Below are 20,766 nucleotides of genomic sequence, written 5' to 3' on the forward strand. Positions count from 1 at the left end.
GATGGAAAAGGCTACTAAAGCAATTTCTACCGTATTGGTGGAGCAGCTGAGGGAGATGGATTCAGCTATGCAGCTGCAAGAAGACGCCCGTCTGCAGAGAATCATGGAGCATGAACGGGAGCAACAAAGCAATTTTATGTCTTGCACTCATGCATGGTCACTAGTTACCAGCAGAGAAAATATGGAGTTCGATGTCTTTCCTAGATCATTTGATTACTAGAGTGCAAGGGCCCATACCACATCCACACCCTTCCCAACATTATTCTGCTGGAAATTATTCCAGTTATAGTGGAGGGCCAATTTATTTTGAGCCAGGCACAATGGACCCTCCTCCCAATTGTGATTTGAAGATGAACAGGCAGTTGCAATAGTTTTGTGGTTTTTTTTTTTTTCTGTTTTCCCCTGTTATTGTTTGTTTTTAAAATATTGTTGGTCTGTTATGGCTAAAATCTTGACAAATGTATTTCAAATAAAGAAACATTTTTAAACAAAAGGTACACAGGATATTGTCTATGTAACAATATTTACAATTTAAAATATTACTGTTTTTCAAGTTACATTTGTTAATCTAAATGGTCGACACTGATGTGAAGTGCAGTTTTGCACAGGTGTGACGCAATTGCAATTAAAAAAATAAATAAAATCAAATTCTAAACAATGTCTGTCTGTATAATACAATCATTCCTAATGCCGCAACTACATCTGGCATTAGGTTGATGTCGATGTCATTAATCTAACAAACACCAATGTCCTTTAAGTCATCCAAAAGCATTTTGAACCACCATACTGGAAGAGCTAAGGGTATGAGTGAAGCAAATCTGGTCAGGTGAGAGTTGATGATGCTGGTTGTATCCCTCCATTAATCATCGCCTAAATGGAAACGCAGCATTGGCAATAATATGAACTCTGATTTCCACTCCCTGGACCATCTTGGATTTCTGAAAAGTAATAACGCAGTTTTAATAAAATGGTAGAGTAGGTACAAATATGGGAATGTTTGTCCAAAATATGCAATGAAAAACATTGCATTATCTGTGTACACAATTAGCCGTAGCATCTGAAGAAATTCCTTGCAAGCACAGGGAGAATATACAAACTCTGTTGCTTTTGACATGTAAATAGAACCCAAGACCTTAGTGCTGTAAAGACAGTAATACTAACCATAACACAATCCATGCTGTTAAATTATAAAACTGGTAAGACTAAAAGTAATCAAATAAAATTGGAAATTTCATGACCAGTACTGTAGGTTAAATAACTGGAACAAATCCAATACTTTAAATTTCAGACCTGTTTAAACAAGAAATAAATTCTTACCTCTCTGGGGAAAATTCAGCCATCATGTTGCTCCTCTGCAATTTGCTAGAGGTCAGAATTGGAAAAACACTCTGGCATCATGTGCATCACCAGGCCAGCCAATGTAAACATCTGTGAAGCTGAAAAGAATATGTTTTAGTTAGTAAACATATTTAACAGTAGAGGAGATATGTTCATGATGTTTTGGTTAGAAAAGAGCCAATATGTAATATTATGCTTACAGCCTGTAGAATAATTGAATGCCAACCTTTTCGGTTGTAGTAGTCTGCCAAGTTGTGTCTTGGGGCAATAATTTCAATGTGTGTTCCATTTATGGCTCCAGTACACTGTGGGATATCCATGTTTAATACCTTGAATGGTGTCATCTATATGCTGTCCATGTGGCATGCAGATGAAACGGTGGTACAGGGTTTTCACCAGTACTGCAGTCACTTCATGCACTATTGTGCAAACAGTGGATAGCCTTGCGCCTAATAAACACAAAATTGTGGTGGTATTCTCCTGGAGTTGCATACCACCACAACATAGTCTCTTACTTGGTTCAGTGAGCTTTCAGTACTTTTCAGTGTTTATTTTGCTAGAGCTGGTGTGAGGAGTTCTAACAAATAGTGAAATGTTGCATGTGACAGGCAAAAGTGTGCCATAATCTACTCCTCATCAAACCCTTCCACATTACACCAGAATGCTTGTCCATGACATCGTTCCCTGACCCACGTTCTTCTGTTTGGCACCAGACTCAAATTCAGTACTGGGACAATTGTGCACAACATAAAAGCTCTCCTCCTGTGTAAGTGGTGGCGTCAAGTTTTAGCCCCCTCAGCCAAGAATTCTGCTCTCCTGCTGTGGGAATAACAGTGGGCAAGATTAACTGTAATCCACTTCATTAAGATGTTTGCATCCAGAAACATAGGGAATACACAATAGTACAAGAACGCCATAATGCACAGTGGCTGCTTATATCTCTCGTCGGCCATGATTAAAGCAATGCCGTTACTGTGCACTTTTTATGACATATTTGTAAGAGCCTCTGCTATGTCATCTATGAGCCTCTGCTGTACCCTTTAATGACTCAACTAGAAAATGCAGTCCAGACACTGGTCCATTGTAAAAGGCGGCGACCCGGGATATACGTGGACCAAAGTGCGGTGTGAAGAGATGCAACACAAGTTGAAACAGTGTTCATTATCGCATGTCTGACCCGGGATTTTAGTGAGAGAGGGGCACCTGTTAAAAATGTCCTTCATGTGTAGGTGATGGGAATAAGCTCAGTCTGTGTAAGTGGCCACTTGCAGGTGAGGTTGCTGAAGTGAGCCTAAAGCTAATTGCGTATAGATGCTTTGTACACTGTTTCATACTTTGTGTTCACACTCCCCATCCATTATATCTCTTCAATAGAGCTCTATTAAGGTGCTATATACAGGTTTTAGTGCTTGTATTTAATAGGCTGTGATACTGACAGGCTTCTGTTCACAATTGGGGTGCATCATGTGATATTGCGGAAAAGTTGGCCAAAAGTGGACTCTCTTCCAGATGATGTGACCTATCTAGGTGGTTCTATGGAGTTTCAACATGCTATTGAAGTCACTGACAGGGGCAATTTCAATTAGCTGCAAGGTTCTGTAGTTGCCACTCATGCTGTGTTTATGTTAAACCATCAATTACTCTAGCAACACCACTCATTTTTGCTTGCACCTCTGAGGTGTGAACATCAAATGAGCAAAGATCAGAACATCACACTGAAATACAGTGCATGATAAATTTACCCAAACTGCGGGTCTGAAAAAGTGGTGACGTTGCCTATAGCACCAATCCGCTTTTAGCTGTCATTTTGTAGAATGTACTAAATAAATGATAACTAGAATCTGGTTGCAACATCTTCACTTTTTTCAAACCCGAAGCTTAATAAATTTACCCCCTGGAGTCTAAAAGTGAAAGTGAGCTGGAATTCCTGTGTGTGTGTGTATATATTTATACTTTACAATACTATACAAAAGTTTTAGGCAGGTGTGGAAAAAATGCTGCAAAGTAAGACTGCTTTCAAAAATAGAAGTGTTAATAGTTTATTATTAAAAAAACAAAGCTAAGTGAATGAAGAAAAATTTAAATTAAATCAATATTTGGTGTGACCATCCTTTTGCCTTCAAAATAGCATCGACTCTTCTAGATACACTTGCACAAAGTCAGGGATTTTGTAGGATTATAGTCAGGTGTTTGATTAACCAATCATACCAAACAGGTGATTTTGATCCTCATTTTCATATGTAGGTTGAAACAGTCATTAACTGAAACAGAAACTGCTGTGTGAGTGAGGAACAGCCAAACTCTGCAGCAAAATTGAGGTTGTGGAAGACAGTTTCATGTCACAGGTCATACGTTATAGCAGGACTGAGCACATCAACAAGACACAAATTAGTTATACTGCAGACTGGAGTTTCAAGATATACTGTTCAAGCTCTTTTGAAGAAGCACAAAGTAACAGGTAACGTTGAGGACCGTAAACGCAATGGTCAACCAAGGAAACTTTGTGCATCAGATGAGACACATCATCCTTACTTTCCTTCGAAATCTGAAGATGTCCAGCAGTGCCATTAGCTCAGAACTGGAAAAGGACAGTAGGACCCCAGGTATACCCATCTACTTTTTGGAAAAGTCTGGCCAGAAGTGGTCGTCATGGAAGAATTGTGGCCAAAGACCTTCGATGTGGTAACAAGGCTACTCAAATATACACAAAAATATAGGAACTGGGGTGCAAAAAAATGGCAGCAAGTGCTCTGAACTCATAACAGAAGGCAGTTTGTTCACCGAAGGGCTGGAGAGTGGTACAGTGAGTGTCTGCAGGCGACGGTGAACCATGGTGGAGGTTCCGTGCAAATTTGGGGCTGCATTTCAGGAAATTGAGTTTGATTTGGTCAGGATTAATGGTGTCCTCAATGCTGAGAAATACAGACAGGTACTTTATCATGCAGTACCATCAGAGAGGTGTCTGATTGGCTCCAACTTTATTCTGCAGCATGACAAGGACCCCATACATACAGCCAATGTCATTAAGAACTATCCTCATCGTAAAGAAGAACAAGGAGTCCTGGAAGTGATGATAGGGCTCCCACAGAGCCCTGATCCCAACATTGAGTGTGTCTGGTATTACATGAAGAGACAGAAGGAGTTGAGCAAGCCTACATGCACAGAAGATCTGTGGTTAGTTCTCCAAGATGTTTCTCTGCCGAGTTCCTTGAAAAATCTGTATGCAGGTGTACATAGAAGAATTGATGCTGTTTTCGAAGGCAAAGGGTGGTCACACCAAATATTGATTTGATTTTGATTTCTCTTCTGTTCATTAACTTTGCATTTTGATAATTGACATAAAATAAACTATTAACATTTCTATTATTGAAAGCATTCTCACCTTGCAGCATTTTTTCCACACCTGCCTAAATCTTTTGCATAGTATTCTGTGTGTGTGTGTATATGTGTGTGTATATGTGTATATGTGTATATATGTATATATATATATATATATATATATATATATATATATATATATATATATATATAATGTGTATGTAATAATACACATGATTATGTGGTGATGAAAAGTGCATTAAAATGCAGAAAAGTTTGGTCTACAAATTTTAATTGCTGACCATATTTTTCCCAATACAAGCTCTTTAATAATGAAGATACCTCATTGTTTGTTTGTGCTAAATAAATAAAGCCAGTGCTTCAGTTTCTATGATATTTACATGCCTCTATTAGCTGTTGTTGGAAAAATCTGTGCCTTCTAGCATCACTAATTCACTTAGAACAAGGTGTGGTCTTCTGGAATATGATCTCTCTCTGCATGTGGCCCCTTATGTTTTTAGGCATTAATAAGCTGTTTAGATCATCCTTTTCTTGTTGTGAAGTGAGATTTATTTCACTCGGGTAGCAACAGAAATTCAAACAGGAAGATGTTGCAATGTATTTTGACAAGCTGGGGCTAAGTGGGGCAAGATCAGCATTAAAACTGGAAGCGTTCCAGCTCATGTACTGAGATTGCATTTCCACTGCTCTGTTCTCAATTCTTCTTAAACTATTCGTTGCAGGAGTCGACTGAGCTGTTGAGGTGGCATTTGGCAGCAAAATTAACCTCTGCCTTTTAGTATATCGGGCTTATCCAGCTCATAGCTCTCCATCTGTTGTGGATCTATGACTGTCAGCAGATTTGTACTTTATGTTGCACATTGTTCCTGTCCATCTCTCTTCTGATAGAGCCAAATATAAACATTTACTAATGGTTCTACTTTTGTGGAAGGACTTCCCATCACCTCCTTACTGAAACACTGATTGATCATTTCTTGATGAATATTTTCTGTCATATGGTAGTTGAGGCTACTTATTGCACAACCATGTGCATTTCGTAACATTACAAAGTTATTTTCTTCCTTGGGGGCACTGGCATTTCATCAAAGTAGTGGGTGGAGGTGCAGTGTTGTGCCAAAACATCTCTGGTTATTATTTTTATGCACAATGCTAGCCTGTCCATACTCATGTCAGAAATATGTATATATGTACTCTCAACATTCACTTTTCTCAATGTCCCTTCCATAAACAAATGTTAAATCTACATGTAAAGTGTTACTTCTAATGACCTCATGTTTAAAATCTGCTGTGCCACATTTTATAAATGTCCATTGCAAAGCACTTTACCAAGGTCAGAACAAGTATATAGGACAGGTACCCTAATACCTGTGCTGCTTCCCTTACCTAAATGTTGTCATAAGCTCTGACCCTTTCCTTTTTCTTTGCTAAGTCACACGCACAGGTAATCACACTTTTCTGCAGTCCATGCTTTGAAGAGAGCAAATGATTTTATTTGCATAATGTTTTATAATAGGTTTAATGTTGGTCTTGGAGTGTTTTTGTATTTTATAGTAATGCGATTTATTTATTTTATTATTATTATAATAATACAAAGCAAAAAAAAAACACATATAAATGCAATGATTTTTCTAAACCCTTGTATTTGTCTTAGACTAAAATAACCTTGAAAAATATTTTGCCCTTGGAAAAGTGGACTAATTGAGTGGATTTTTTTTTTGATTTTTTTTTATATCAATTAAACATGACATGCCTAATTAAGCATGAGGACTGTTACATGGAAATGGATAATTAAATATAACATTGGTTAAATTTCACCCATAAAGTTAGTGTTGTTCACTGGCAGAGAGTTCGTTTTGTATGCGTAACACTCTGCTATTTTATTTTTCCACTGTCAGTTGACATGAAAATGACCCTGAAGTGGGCTGGAAGCCATGTACCTCTTGTTCTGAGAGTGTGTTGACAAATGTGCTAAGCAAGGCTAGTCCTGCCTCTGGTTTTCTTGCTAGCAAACCTGAGATTTACTTTGCAGGCAGTTGAAAACAAAATTGTATTTGTTTTTTTTTGTGCTTGATATGGTATACAGAGAGTTGTCATCCAACAACCACTGGCGAGCTTATATAGAGTTATGTGTTTCTTAATATCTTCCTTAGTCTTCTGCTGGGCTTTGGAGCCATACCCATGATACAGAAAAAATGTTATGGTGTTAAAAAAAAACAATAAAGGATGCATATTGTGGTAAGTGTGGCTAAATTGAGGGGTATGCTAGACATTGATAGTGTTATAATAAACATGAGAATGGCAATACTTTAACATAATTAAAAGGAATTCTGAATGCTACCTTTGCATATATACCACAAGAACAAAAGAAATGCCATTATGCAGTTACCAAAACATGCACAATAAGAACCAGGTTCAGGGGAGCAAAATGAGAGGAGAAGGTGAAATCTGTAGCCAAATTCTGGAAGATGTGTTCCTTAGCGCCCGACACATTCTGCCCATTATACTATTATGTGGCATACCCATCTTATTATAACACTGAACTGTCAACACTTGTAGTGTCAAGCCCATCATTACCACCAGTGCCCAACATATATAGTGGATAATGACCCAACTTTTTGGCCCAGAAAGCAATTCACTACTGCACAATACTAATTTTCTTAATCTTCTCATAGGTTTCATCCCTTTACTGAGAACATTAGAACCTCCGAAACTTGAAAAAGCACACAAGCGAAACGCGCGTCGGCGTTCGCTGTGTCTCTCACGCTCTGCTGATGTGACACTTTCAACCTACTAACAGTTTAGCTAGATATCAGCGTACTCATATTAAGTTAGATAAAGCTCAGGCTTGGCAAATATATATTATACTTTGGGGGTCAATCACGCTAGTCAGTGGGGATATAATGATAAGAGATAGATCTCCTCAACCCCAAGACAATACACAGCTTAGCTAACGGCATTCATATTTTTGTGCCAATCACGCCATCTGTATTGTAGCAACTCCAAAGTGTCAAACGTATCAAGCCATAATTAAAGAAACCAGTACACAATATCAGAACATAGGATCTATACTTAAACGACTACAAGAAAATTATACCTGTATCTTGATATACTATGACAATGTAATGAGCTTGAATCACAAACAGAGTCATTTTATATATTAATGGATATCAGCTTTAGATAGCCAATTATTGTCTGTATATTTAAGTGAACAAGGTTGCTTATCTTAACGAATTTATAGATACTATAATTTATCACCTTGTTTCATCATAATAAAAACATATATGTTATTAAATACCATTATATCTGATATTATTGACCAATAACTATACAACAACTGTACCCAATCAGCAGTATAATTTAATACTATAATATATAATATAGAATTTTTGTATTTACTATACTTCAATAGCGTGACAACACAGCGATTTGCAGCTAGATCTGCATTTTTATTTTCACACAGCACATGTTTTTAATATATTTCGCTAGTTGTTAGATATATTATTATTATTTTTTAATGCATACCAATAAAACGTTATTTTAATTTTAATACCCCGGAGTGCCTCTTGACATACTTTCTTTTTCTCTGGTTCTACACATTAATTATAAGTATAAGGGAGCACCCTCCAGCTATGATAGGAAAGTTACACTGGAATACATCATAAGTAAGATTGGGGGTTTAATATTGTTTATTAACCCACTTGGTGCGGTCATTCTACTCCTAGTACCTTATCGGACTATGCCAGCTATGTTCACATGACTACTTATATTTCAAATATAGAAGACTATGGCAGCCTGTTATATTTACTGGATAATCACTGTGCGACTTGTTAATGTAGTTATTTAAGCTTAGGGTTAGGGTGTGCAAGGTCATTGTGTTTGTATATGTCACAAATTGGACATTGCTTGTAACCTAATGATCTATATTCTGCTATTTAACTAGATCCTACAATTTATATTACTTGCATCACTTGCTCTTTTTACCTATCAACCTTGGTTCTGTACTTTATTGGGAACATTTATAGCAAACTATCAGATTTTACCTGTCCTTTTATAATGCAATTTAGAAAATGAAATCAATGTCCGCTTGCTATACTAGTTTTAATAAATGTTCCAAACTGTTTCACCTCTTGTTGGGTTGTAGAGTTTTTGTTTTACCAACAGTAAATTAGAAACATATGGGTTTTTTCCTTTGCTTTGTTTTTTCCCCCCCTGTAGTAACCCATAGAGAATAACCATTAATGTTAGGGTGAGGTGGGCTAAAAAGAAACAAACAAACACTCAATTGTAAACTAATTGCAGCAAGTTGTCTTAAATCATACATTATAGTTATTAGGATTTAATACTTGTTTAACGAATTGCAGACAGAAGCAAGCAAATTGTTCCTATATATGTCTTTTGGCCATTTATGTATCTTGCACTGAGGGGGCAAGTCTCCAAATGGCTGTATGCAAGGTAACTGTATGATGGTACATATTGGTCTTAATCTGTGTTATAAACCAGCCGTACTGAATGCATAGTTAACCTACAGTGACTTTTAAGGCACAATTTGTATGTACTCCCCCATAATTCCTTGAGAGGCTTAAATCCCTGATATTTTAGTTTTGTGGGGCAATGCAGAGACATAAATGTAGAGCACTGCAGAATTTTCTGGCCCTTTATAAATAAATGATGATAAATGCCTTCTGTTTTTAAGGACGCTATTCCTCTTGTAATCCGGTCAGGGAGGTGACCTCTGACCCATTGTCGCAGGCTGCATTTTACTGTGTAACCGGGACTTGTTGATGCTGTGGACATGATTTTTCCCACACAATGCCTGAAAGAATTCAGAGTGAAGTTAAGCTAGGGAAGTGTTTATGACACTTGTTCATTGAGAAGTCAGATGAACTCACTACAGTGACATTTCACACATCTTCCATGTAAAACATGTCCTGGGAATCCCCCACCCACAACCCATGGTTAATATATTATAGTTATTGGCTTTACATAAATTTAGAAAATGTTAAATACGTCCTGTATTTTTTGCCTAGTATAAAATACCTGGGACTTGTTTTTTTTTGGTTACAAGTATTTTCCATCTTTTGGAGTACCACAACTATCCTCTAACAAATGCTTTTTTTTTATCAGTTTGTCTGTGATCTTCATTCAGAGCAAATGCCAGAGGGGCTGATGGCTAGATGGGCCAATCTGGCTGTCTCCCGGGGGAACCGGCGCAAAACCCAGAGCCCCCTTATGTCAGGTCCCAGATCCTCTCAAGGGGGAAGAGAGTAGTGCCACCTTCACCCTCCCCTATGTGTGGCTTGTTAATGTAGTTATTTAAGCTGCCTCCTATCCCGTCACATGGGACGTGCAATACATTAGAGGGGTCGTCCCATGTGGCGAGAGCAGCACCAGAGGCAGATGGAAGTGTCTCCTGCACAGCACAGATAGAACAAGCTATGAGATATGGGGGGAGTTAATATAATGTGTGAGGGTGGGGTCTTAATATAATGTGTGAGGGAGGGCATGTTAATATAATGTGTGATATATTAATATAATGTATGAGGGAGTGGCATGTTAATATAATGTGTGATATATTAATATAATGTGCGAGGGAAGGGAGGGGTGGGGTCTTAATATAATGTGTGATGTAAATCAGTGGGGGGGTCTTAATATAATGTGGGTGGGAGGTAGGCTATTTAATGGAGTGTAGGTAGGAGCTAATTATTTAATGTGTGCTACTTTATTGTAATTAAATTGTCGTAACATCAGTAGGACAATTTAATTTATTGGTGGGACTATTTAATAGTGGAGCATATTCATTTTAAGATGGAGTGATATGGCTGGGGAGGGCGTGATAAATGTAATATTGCATTATAATGTATGTATCTACACCCCATGTTGACCATGATCCCAAAATGATGTATTCACACCCTTTTTGGCACACATTTTATTTCCTACTCTACTACGGAGGGGGTGTCACAGTAAACTTTTGAACTGTGGCCCCAAATTACTCTTGGCCGCCCTGTACATAGACTGCGACAAGACATGGGCGCTCCTCTGAGGAAATCTGAATCCACATCTAGCTTCAAATTTCACATGTTAAAGGAAGAGGGATGAAGTGTCCTGAGGATGTGAGCTATTATCATCTGTATTGAGGGGACTATTGTAAATCAGTCACACCAGATTTGGGAAAATTTATTGGGATTTATTGTTTAGATATACTGAAATTTTTTCCATTGATGCCAGGAACCATATTTTATTGAAGATGTGCTGTCTAGATTGGGGGGGGGGTCTATTTTTTCCCAGCTCTTAGCCACTAGACATCTGGCTGCGTTTTAGGATTTGTGTGGATAGCTTCTCTTCATATTTATCAAGAGCCTCCAGTGGAGATCCCAAAAGGAAGGTCCAGGGACATTTAGTAATTTGAATCTGTGTTCCTTCACTTATTAAAGCAGCCACATCATCCCAGAACAAAGCAATTTTTGGGCAGGACCACCAGATGTGGAGGAATGCTCCCCGTTCGCTGCATCCCCGCCAACATAGGTCAGATGTGGTCCCGTATATTGTCTTCACTCTAGTCGGGACAAGGTACCACCTAAAATAGATTTTATAAGTGTTTTTTTATTCACAAGAGGGTAGATAGAGGTCCTCAATACCCGCTCTCTGATTGTTGACCAGGTGTCCTCATCTGGCAGTCTGCCCAAATCAGCCTCCCATTTAAGTTCGTGGACTGGGTTATTTGTCTGCAAAGCAGCGACAAGAAGGCTATACAAGTTGGAAATAATTCCTCTCTAAAGGGAATCTTACACTGATAGATTCCAAAGGGGTCACCTTTCTCATAACGTCAGGTTTTGAGAGGGATTCAACATAATCCCTTCATTTCTACATGAAGGTACGCAAAAGGGCTAATTGATGGAAAATCTAATTTTTCTTTAAGGGACGCCAGTGGAATACAATAAATAGATTCAAGTATGTCTCTAATCAAATTTATGCCTCATTGCTTTGTTACATTGCTTACCTGCCATTGATACACATGAAATAGTGACGCCTAGATCCTTTTCCTCCTCAGGAGTTTCCATTATAGTTTATTTAGCCTTTTGGGTTTTTAAGACCCAACTGCATGATTTTGCATTTTTTGTATTAAACTGTAGCTGCCACAATCTTTACCATTCCTCTAGGTTACCTAGATCAGTGTTGGCTAACCTGTGACACTCCAGGTGTTGTGAAACTACAAGTCCCAGCATGCTTTGCCAATATATAGCAGCTTATTGCTGGAATGGTATGCTGGGACTTGTAGTTTCACAACACCTGGAGTGTCACAGGTTAGCCAACACTGACCAAGATTATCAATCATTTGTTGTACCCCTCCTGGTAAGTCTACCTTGTTGCAAATCTTTGTGTCGTGTGCAAAAAGGCATACTTTTCCTTCAATACCATCTTGCAATGTCACAAATAAAGATAGTAACCTTTCCCTCCTGTGAATGCACTCCATTTGCTACAACTCTGTTTTCTATTCTGCAACCAAGATCTTAGAATTGAATCCCAATATATTGAGGGTTTTTTTTTTTTAACACTTTGCGATGTGGAACAGTGTCAAAAGCCTTACTTAGATCTACATAAGCTACATCTACAGCCCACCCTCAATCTATTACTTTAGTCATCCAATCAAAAAAGTCAATAAGATTTGATGATTGATTGAAATCCAATCTGTTTAGGATCCTGTAAGTTACTGGTTTTTAGATATTCTACAACTTTCTTTTGAGTCTACTTCCTACTGATGTAAGGCTCACTGGTCTATAGTTGCTTGCCTCTTCCTTGCTTCCACGTTTGTGCATTTGTTCTTTTCTAGTGCTCTGGAATTACTCCTGTAGCTAGTTCTCCAAATCAATACCTTTCACTCCGTCCGGGTGCACTTTTACGGAAAAGAGCATTTCTAGGCACACTTTAACCAATGTAATAAAAACATTGAAATACATAGAAGGGACACTTGAAAATGTATGAAGGTGGTGCCGTTAACATATTTGGTAGGCTAGACTTTGATATTGCAGTCTTTACACCATGCACGTTTTCAGGTACATACTAAAGAGTATACAGGACTGGTTTATTATTCACCTAGTTTGTTTGTTTGTTTGGTTTTTTAAAAAAAAAAATACTATTCTGTGTGTGTGTGTGTGTGTGTGTGTGTATGACAATAGGAACAGTTACTTATCAGACAGAAAGTTACTTTTTTTTCAGAACGGGTGCTTTTCTATACTGTGAGGGAATACACCCCCTCAGGGCCGGACTGGGACTAAAAATCAGCCCTGGCATTTAAAGCACACAGGCCCGTGTTGTGGGCTCCATGCACTATATTGTTGCACACTGATGCTGGCGCAGTACAACATGATGTAGTATGAGTGTGTGTGTGGGGGGGGGTATTTATTTCTCCTAATGACCCTCAACATTACATTATTAGCACCCCAATTACATCAATAAACACCATGACAATACATTATTAGTACCCAAATTACAGCAATAAATAACCCCCCACACACACTCATACTACATCAATCATCCCCACATTACAGCAACCGGCATCACCCCACACATTACAGCAACCAGCATCACCCCCCACATTACAGCAACCAGCATCACCCCCCTACATTACAGCAACCAGCATCACCTCCCACATTACAGCGTCCAGCATCACCCCCCACATTACAGCGTCCAGCATCACCCCCCACATTACAGCGTCCAGCATCACCCCCCACATTACAGCGTCCAGCATCACCCCCCACATTACAGCAACCAGCATCACCCCCACATTACAGCAACCAGCATCACCCCCACATTACAGCAACCAGCATCACACCCACATTACAGCAACCAGCATCACCCCCACATTGCAGCATCCAGCATCACCCCCCACATTACAGCAACCGGCATCACCCCCACATTACAGCAACCAGCATCACCCCCACATTACAGCAATACCCTCTCCTACTTATTAGCAATACTAAGCACCAAACACACTACAACATTGCCACCAGCACGCCACCCCATACTACAGCAATACCACCAATTATACAGGCGCCACTGTAGGAAACCAATGTTTTTGCTTTTGTCAAATCTCCCAAAAAATAGCAACAACGAACAGAGTACTTACACACATATAGGTAACAGGTACCCCTTTCCCTCAATTAAATAGTAATGGCAGAATTTTCATGAATCATTCCACATGAAATAAAACTCTAACATATATCTAAAAAAAACATAACTATTGAATGATCAGTTGAATCCACACGGCCGCATTAAAAGTATTTCCATCTACAGCAAAATGTCAGAGAAAAATATTTTTGTTTTACTACAGTAATTGGATATGCGTCTTTTCTATTCATTTTAAATAACACAGTATATAAATTAAGGGGGATAGAGGAGGTGGGTGAGAAATAATTGGATGTGATCCATCAGTTTGATTAGATAGGAAACATTTAGATTATTTACCTGGAGGCGTCTACCCCCTTGACTCACAGGCAGGGCTGACAAGAGGAATTTTGGGCCCCGATACAGCAACTTCTTTGGGCTCCCATCATATTCAACAATGAAAGACTTGCCTTTGGCAGAAGTTCATATGATGCCACACCGTAGTGTGCCCAGTTCATATTATGCCACATTGTAGTGCCCCAAGGTCATATTATGCCACATAGTATTACCCTCAATTCATATTTGGTCATGCAGAAGTGCCCACAAATCATATTATGGCATAGTAGTGCCCCCAAATCATTAGTAAAGCTCAGATAAAAACTCATTCACAAATAAAAATTGCTACAGCATATCAGATACTGAGTGTGAGTCCCAAGAGCAGCTTAATACATCATTTACAATGCAAACAAAAATAGATATATTGACACAATTACAGATAAAATTTATGACAAGCAATGTTTTTTCCTCTTAATTAAAAATCTCTGTACAAATAAATATGCAAAAAGCATTACAGCGCAATAATGAGCAATACATAGTGTTAAACATTATTGGATACGCTGTAGTGTCCCCAGTTCAAGAAAGGATGGTTAAAAACATATTGCACACGAGAAAATATATGAACTTACCTGATTATGGCATCCTGTGTTCTGTTCTCCTAGTGGGCGCGCTGGGCGAGGAGGGATCAGCAGCTGTCAGCTCACACAGGCAGTCGGGAGCAGGAATAGAGGGCAGTGGTCGAAGCAGAAATTTAGGAGTGGGGGTATAGAAAATATAAGTGAATGGAGTATGAAGGCTTGATTTTTTATTTTTTTTAACACTTGTCTGCTCTGTGCATTTCCATTCTTCATTACTACTTGTGTTTTATGATGGCTGCATCCCTGACATTCCCATTCTTAAGATGTCTCTCCCTTTACACTTTCTTTTACCTATGCCCCTGCACCATCTTCTCCTTTGTCCCTCTCACTTAACCCCCTGCACCACCTTCTCCGCTGGCTCTCACACATCTTCCTGTACCACCTACTCCCCTGGCTCTCTCACACGTCTTCCTGCACCCTCTACCCCCCGGCTCTCTCACTCTTCTTCCTGCACCCCCTACTACCCTGGCTCTCTCACCCCCTTCGGCTCTCTCACCTCCTTTCCCAGCACTCCCTTCGGCTCTCTCACCCCTTCTCCCAGCACCCCCTGGCTCTCACCCCCTTTCCCAGCACCCCCTTCCGCTCTCTCACCCCCTCTCCCAGCACCCCCTTTAGCTCTCTCACCCCCTTTCCCAGCACCCCTTTGGGCTCTCTCACCCCCTCTCCCAGCACCCCCGGCTCTCACCCCCTTTCCCAGCACCCCCTTCGGCTCTCTCACCCCCTCTCACCCCCTTTCCCAGCACCCCCTTCCGCTCTCTCACCCCCTTTCCCAGCACCCCCTTCAGCTCTCTCACCCCCTCTCCCAGCACCCCCTTCAGCTCTCTCACCCCCTCTCCCAGCACCCCCTTCCGCTCTCTCACCCCCTCTCCCAGCACCCCCTTTAGCTCTCTCACCCCCTTTCCCAGCACCCCTTTGGGCTCTCTCACCCCCTCTCCCAGCACCCCCGGCTCTCACCCCCTTTCCCAGCACCCCCTTCGGCTCTCTCACCCCCTCTCACCCCCTTTCCCAGCACCCCCTTCCGCTCTCTCACCCCCTTTCCCAGCACCCCCTTCAGCTCTCTCACCCCCTCTCCCAGCACCCCCTTCAGCTCTCTCACCCCCTCTCCCAGCACCCCCTTCAGCTCTCTCACCCCCTCTCCCAGCACCCCCTTCGGCTCTCTCACCCCCTCTCCCAGCACCCCCTGGCTCTCAACCCCTTTCCCAGCACCCCCTTCCACTCTCACCCCCTTTCCCAGCACCCCCTTCGGCTCTCTCACCCCCTCTCCCAGCACCCCCTTCGGCTCTCTCACCCCCTTTCCCAGCACCCCCTTTAGCTCTCTCACCCCCTTTCCCAGCACCCCCTTGGGCTCTCTCACCCCCTCTCCCAGCACCCCCTGGCTCTCACCCCCTTTCCCAGCACCCCCTTCGGCTCTCTCACCCCCTCTCCCAGCACCCCCTGGCTCTCACCCCCTTTCCCAGCACCCCCTTCCGCTCTCTCACCCCCTCTCCCAGCACCCCCTTCAGCTCTCTCACCCCCTCTCCCAGCACCCCCTTCAGCTCTCTCACCCCCTCTCCCAGCACCCCCTTCAGCTCTCTCACCCCCTCTCCCAGCACCCCCTTCGGCTCTCTCACCCCCTCTCCCAGCACCCCCTGGCTCTCAACCCCTTTCCCAGCACCCCCTTCCACTCTCTCACCCCCTTTCCCAGCACCCCCTTCGGCTCTCTCACCCCCTCTCCCAGCACCCCCTGGCTCTCACCCCCTTTCCCAGCACCCCCTTCGGCTCTCTCACCTCCTTTCCCAGCACCCCCTTCGGCTCTCTCACCCCCTCTCCCAGCACCCCCTGGCGCTCATCCCCTTTCCCAGCACCCCCTCCGGCTCTCTCACCCCCTCTCCAAGCACCCCCTAGCTCTTACCCCCTTTCCCAGCACCCCCTGGCTCTCACCCCCTTTCCCAGCACTCCGTGGCTCTCACCCCCTTTCCCAGCACTCCCTGGCTCTCACCACCTGAAAGTCGCGGGCACCCCCGCCCGAAAATCGCGGCACCCCCGCGACCCCCCCCCTGAAAATCGCGGGCACCCCCTCCCGAAAATCGCGCCCCCCCCCCCCGAGAATCGCGGCACCCCCCCCCCTCTTCAGTAAAAAAAAAAAACAAATTAAAAAAGACAGGAAACTCACCAGTGTAACTGGCTGCACAGCATAACGGGGGAGGGAGCTGGGGAGCGCGCAGCAGAGATGGCTGGTTCCTCCAGCCACCAAGAAGATAGGGGGAGTCGGGCCGGCCCATATAGCCATCGGCCCTTCTGGCATTTGCCAGAAGTGCCAGATGGCCAGTCCGGCCCTGCACCCCCTGTACTAATGTAAAACAATTTGTATCATTTCTTGCAGTTCTTTCTGTTTGGTTTTCTGTTTATCTTATTTATTTTTTATTTCCCTTCAGCAGTGTCTGTCTTACTACATTTGAGATATATATTCTTTATATAGATGCACTTGGTTACCAGTTATTTTTATGTAGGCGTTCGATAAATAGCCACTATGTTTTTCACCTGTCTGACCAATATGAACAGAAATAATCACAAGCCAACAGAAATGAGTGATGTTATTAAATAAACATTGTTCCATAGCTAGGAAAACGTACTATTACAATATTTTGACAATAAACTTCTCCTCGCCAGATACAAAGTGAAATACTAAATAATGTATAGGTCAAAATCCAAATTGCAGAGCAGGGATATCTAATTCACTTAAATAACCAAGGGGAAAAAAAAAATTGTATGTAGAATTCAGAAGTCAGTTGGTCAAATCTTGAAGCCAAAGGAAGATGTGCATACATTGGCAGAAACAGAAGTAACTCATAATTAGGCACTGGCAGTAATTTGTTTTCTTTAGATGCATTGGTACCTGGCTCCTGGATTTGGCATGTTCTGTAGTAAAGTGTTTTAACGCACAACATCTAGCTTGTCAACTTGTCATTCATAAAATGTGAGACCGTCCCAACATTGAATGTGAAAGTGATAACTTTAACCTGTCACTGTGACATACTACTCGTGGCAGAGAAACCTCATAATCGCTGTGTACTTGGAGAAAAACATCCATTTTCTTCACAATATTAAGGTTAGAAAATAGAACAGAGGAAGGCAGGGGCACTTGTGTGCAATGCATGTTGAGTTACAGCTCAATGTATGTGTCACAAAGTGTCTGTAATTGGATAGCTAGCACTTTTCACTCTTTATCCATGAGTTGTTCCATCTGCTTTCTTTCCTCCTTGGCCTTTTTATATGATTATGAGGTTAGAAAGGGGAAGTATAGGGTGTTCCAGGATTGTGTATTCCTCTTGGGAAGATGAGCCACCTGCTTGTGAAAATAACAGATTAGACAGGGCTATCTAATTGCATTCACAAAAGTTATTTGTCTCTCAATTTGTAAGCTACTGACTTAAAGAAGAAATCACAGATACTATGCTATGATTTCTTGTATTCCCACATGAACAGGGCCTGATTAAGGGTTCTGGCCGCCCTAGGCTAATACGGCCGCCGCCCCCCCCCCCCCCCCCCCCCCCCTCCTCCGAATATATAGGTGTATAGGAACACTCCTGAATATGAATGTTCAGGTGTATTCTCCAGCATTCAAATTTAGACAGATTGTGCCATTGTCTCTTACCTGTCCTTGCTCTTCTCTCTTGCAACTTTGTTATCCTCTCGTTGGCTTCTGGAAAGTTGGCGTCCTTTTTTGAAAATGCAAAAATGTATTATAATGCAAACCCTGTATGATTAGGCCCTTTAGTTAAAACAAAACACTCCATTATGGCCAGCTAAAAGTACCCCATTGGACAGGCATATATAAGCAATATCTGAATATTTGTTGTCAATCAAATACAAACCTCTACCAGCCCCATCTCACTAATATTTAGTATTCTAGTGATTGCTGAGACCACCCATGTGACCACCACACAATCATGAGATTCTGCCCCCCAAAGCTGCTCTATTTTTTAAAAAGCCCCTGCAGCCATTTTCCTTAACCACAACCCTCCCGCACAGCCATTTTCCTTAACCCCTGCTGCAGCCATTTTCTTTACCTCCCACCCTGCATCCATCCCCCTTGCAGCTATTTTCCTTACCTCCACTCTGCTAGCTAGCTATCCCCCCCGTCACATCAAAACTCCCCCAGTCACATATATCAGCCCCCCTCCTCTGCCCTCCTTCATACATATCAACCTCTCTACCTCCCTATAGATTTTCATGGCAGCCCCCCCTCCCACCCTATAGATTTGTATGACAGTCCCCCTCTCCCTCCCTATACATATGCATGACAGTCCCCCCTCTCCCTCCCTATAGATATGCAGGGTAGTCCCCCCCTCCCTATAGATATGCAGGGTAGTTCCCCCCCTCCCTATAGATATGCAGGGTAGTTCCCCCCCTTCCTATAGATATGCAGGGTAGTTCCCCCCCTTCCTATAGATATGCAGGGTAGTTCCCCCCTTCCTATAGATATGCAGGGTAGTTCCCCCCCTTCCTATAGATATGCAGGGCAGTTCCCCCTCCCTATAGATATGCAGGGCAGTTCTCCCCCTCCCTATAGATATGCAGGGCAGTTCCCCCCACCCCCTCCCTATAGATATGCAGGGCAGTTTCCCCCCCCCCCCCCATAGATATGCAGGGCAGTTCCCCCCTTCACTTACCTGTAGTTGTGCCAGCGTCGCTCCTCTCCTCAGATCAGCAGATAGGAAGTGAAGACGTCCTGCTTCCTGTCTGCTGCACAGCAACAGGCAGCCTGGCAATTGGCTGTGTGTTGCTAACCACTGACCACCAATGCTTTTGATCGTCGAGCCCTCCACCCCCCCGCGGCGACCCCCCCCCCTCCCCCACCCCGGAAAAAAAAAATGAATGGAAAAAAAAAAATACCCACAGTGCAGCGCCCCCCGGGACCCAGCGCCCCAGGCTGCAGCCTGGTCAGCCTAATGGATGATCAGGCCCTGCACATGAAGCTAGTATAGAAGCAGTCATGAGGAAGATGCTGTTGGCAATGTCTCTCGCTGCCGCTCTGTCGCGCTCCCTGTGCCTGCCGCTCTGTCGCGCTCCCTGTGCCTGCCGCTCTGTCGCGCTCTCTGTGCCTGCCGCTCACTATGATTTCCTCTGTATTCTCATGTACACAAAGTCCATGCTCTTCCCAAATGTCTCTCTCAAATGGATTTCCTCTCACTCTCCACATCTCCATCTATTGTCTGTGGCATCCTCATCCTAATAAAGTAAGTAATTTAAGGTGAAGTTTGAAAAAGAAAAGGCTCTATATCTAGGTAAAGGCCAATTGAAACCCTCATGGGCTAATGCCCTTTCATTACAGTGGACTAACAAATCTATATCCTATCTGGGAATTCATCTCCGGAAGATTTATGACCACTTTTTGCAAACTGTTAACTAAAAGTATTAATTTTCCTGATGTCCACTATAGTAATGTGGCACATCTGTGCTACTTGAGACTGGTTGATAAAACAAAGTATTTACCCTAATCTGCCAGTAGAAAACCAATTTCTGCCATATTTAAATATTAAAACCATTCTCCACCTTCAAGAATAGGGAATCCCAACTCATATATTGGATAATCCATTTTTAATCTTTGTTAGGAAAATTTGGCAGGTATTGCATCATAAATTCTATTTCAATCCGTGCAATCCATTCACTTACCTGTTTGTTTAAAATCCTGACTTCCAAAATGGTATGTATGGCGGCGGCATGTAAAAACCACTCTGATATTCCCAGGCAATTGAATTATTTCCTTTTCTAGGGCCTTCATCCAGTTTCAACACTATGCTAGTATTATTATTTATTTATACTTTTGTCATCTGCTCCCCCTCAAAGGGGAGTGATATCCTCACACTGTACTATTATGAGAAATATATATTGGATCATACTACTACTAAATCTGGTCTAAGTCAATGGTTATGGTATTTTCCCCAACAAAACTTTAGACACTTCAATTGAACTTCTCCCTGCCTTCTCATATGTGGATATGTTTCTCAACATTTTCCACAGAGGTTATCTG

The 20,766-nt window shown here is 42.0% G+C and overlaps 1 protein-coding gene and 1 long non-coding RNA gene across 2 annotated transcripts in view; one reads left to right on the top strand and one right to left on the bottom strand.

Moving 5' to 3' along the window:
* The window catches only part of PPP2R3A (protein phosphatase 2 regulatory subunit B''alpha), a 159,495-nt gene that overhangs the window by 36,695 nt on the left and 102,034 nt on the right, over positions 1-20,766 (top strand). The gene's annotated exons all lie outside the window — the stretch shown is intronic.
* LOC142143584 (uncharacterized) lies at positions 445-1,432 on the bottom strand. Its single transcript, XR_012689548.1, has 2 exons — positions 1,318-1,432; positions 445-938 (listed from the first exon to the last, which is right to left on the bottom strand). It is a non-coding gene; the product is annotated as an uncharacterized LOC142143584 (long non-coding RNA).

This window comes from Mixophyes fleayi, chromosome 3 (assembly GCF_038048845.1).
Source record: "Mixophyes fleayi isolate aMixFle1 chromosome 3, aMixFle1.hap1, whole genome shotgun sequence".
Lineage (NCBI taxonomy): Eukaryota > Metazoa > Chordata > Amphibia > Anura > Limnodynastidae > Mixophyes > Mixophyes fleayi.